Source organism: Triticum dicoccoides, chromosome 7B (assembly GCF_002162155.2).
Source record: "Triticum dicoccoides isolate Atlit2015 ecotype Zavitan chromosome 7B, WEW_v2.0, whole genome shotgun sequence".
Taxonomy (NCBI): Eukaryota; Viridiplantae; Streptophyta; class Magnoliopsida; order Poales; family Poaceae; genus Triticum; species Triticum dicoccoides.
In genome coordinates, this window is record NC_041393.1 from 125608757 (window position 1) to 125611335 (window position 2579).

The window sequence follows — 2579 nt, forward strand, 5'->3', positions numbered from 1 at the left end:
AGTTGTCCATGGTGGAATATAGGTGATGCCCTACATATCTGTTCTAGTTTCCCGACTCAGCTTTTCGAGGCTCGGAACGGGCTTTAGATCCACATCTTTCGGCCCGCTGGTCCGGCTCGGCATCGACGGTGTCCCACGATGCCATTACCCTCCTTGTAGGTGAAGCCAAGGTCCCTCCTATCCACATCCTAACCCCTCCGGACCAAAGTCCAAAATTTGGTCTGGATTGGGCGGCGGCGGCGCCCTGCACGTCGTAACCTCCATGGAGGCGCCGTCTTGGGAGGCTCAGATGGTCGGGAGAGAGATGCTATGGGTGGTGGGTACCACGTAGCTCCAGCAGAGGCGACGGTGTGAGCTCCGGGGGAAACCCTAGATCTGGTCTACCGGATCGGACGATGATGGCACCTTCGATGTCGTTGTCCCTCCTGGGGGCATTGTTTTGGAGCATGCGCTGGCTGGAGGGGACAAGAGGAGGAGCGGTGTACCATCTACCGCGAGGCCGGCGGCAGATCCTGACGGCATGGCGCCGTGGAGGTTGGGCGATGGGCGCGTCTAAAGATGGACTCGCACAGGAGGAGGAAGCTATCTGGTGTCATGGTGGCGTTGATGGCAGAGAGTTCTGGCAAGGTCGGTGCAACAGTTTTGCTCTGAGGATGGACCGAGGGATGATGGAGGTGATGGCCCTTGCAGCGTGCGATGCTCACTGGGAGTGTGTCTGACCGGTGTGGGACCCAATCCAGTAGTGGCTTGGAGGGGACACCCGGCTTTAGATGTTAGGCTTTAGTGCGATGTCTGTTTGGTATTAAGTCCGAACATTCGGCACACCTTCATCAAGGGGATAGGAGTAGCAACGGCGTTGCCAAGATGATGGCTTCAGGCTTATTGATGTATCACCTTGTATGGTCTTTGTGAATAATTAAATATGATTGCATGCATCTTCAGATGCAGTAGCCGGGATACATCCTCCTTTTTAAAAAAACTTATTAATATATAATTTTTATTGAAAACCAAAATCTGAAAGGGGTATTTTATTTTAAAACTATAAAAGGAAGCAGTCTTCTCCAGGCTTGGACCTTACCCTAAACCCTATGACCTACCGCCATTTCCCAAGACAACATTATGTATTTAGGTTTATTCTAAATGAGAAAAGGCAGAAATATCTTAACTGGGAGTAGAGACAAGGGAACAAGACAAATTTGAGAAGGCCAGTCGCCCTCGCAATATGCCAGAGGCAGACAACAACTTAACTAGTTGCATCATATTATAAATGGTTTTATCAAGGTCACAAGAACATGATGTAACAGAAACATAGATAGGATAGCCATACAGGAGCTGAGACCATTGTCAAAGCTTGTATACGAGAGAAAATCGGGCATACATACGGCATATTCTTCACACACACGAGACCAAAAGGAGTAACATGATAAATTTAGGACAACGCTAACGCCCACACATATGGTGGGAGCTAAACCCGCCCACACGCCCTATAACATACAGATTGTGCCACGTCACCGCATGCATGCATGTGGAAATCTTTTTGGGTTTTCAATTTTTAAAATGCTTTATCTGTCAAATGAAAAATCCGATTGAAGATCCGTTTTCACCATTAAATCTCTCGCAACGAGATCTTCGAAACTAGATCTCATATCAATATATTTCGATGAATTTTTTTAGTTAAAAGTTGCCATGTCTATTGCACATGAATTGCCATGATGTTTACACTGAAGTTGCCATGATATGTTTCAGCTATTTTCTTCTACATTTAAAAGTAAATTTTGACATATTATAAAATGGGGAATTGAGAAACTAGACTTGACATGAACCATAAGCAAAAATTGCCATGATACATGCACTTAAAATTGCCATGGTCATATAAAAAATAATTTTCATGGTCAATGTACTGGAATTGTCATCATCGAAAAACTAAAATTGCTATGCTCTACAAACTAAAATTTCCACATGACAACTTTAGTTTAAGCACTATGGCAAATAGAATGTAAACATCATGGCAACTTTTGGACAAAAAAATATTTCATCGAAACATATCAACATGGGGTCTAGTTTTGAAGATCTCGTCGAGACAGATTTAATGGTGAAAACGGATTTTTAATTTGATTTTTTAATTAGGACATAAAACATTTTTAAGCCGAAAAACTAAAAAGATTCCTGCCGATGCCATTTGTTCATATGTGGCAAAATAAGTGGTGATGGAGGCGTGTGAACGATGTGCAAAATGTCACACGTGTGGGTGTTAGTTTTTTCGTAAATTTATTTACTCGAATCTATCAAAAATTAAAACTGGAAAGATGGAAAAGGTACTAATATGGAGCCTTTTAGAGTCACTCGCATGACTAATGAAACGATGCAAGAATAAATAAGATCATAGTGCTTGCTAGCAAGCTCAGCTCCATGTCTAGCTTGATTTCTTAAGAATGCAGAAGGTGTGTCAGAAAATGCAGAACTTGGACATTACAAACAAGAATCAGGTAAAGCAAAACAAAGAACAGTTGAACATGATAATTGGTCATGTGAGAACAAACTAGTGAAGAGAAGTGGAATGGGTACTAATCTTTGATCAC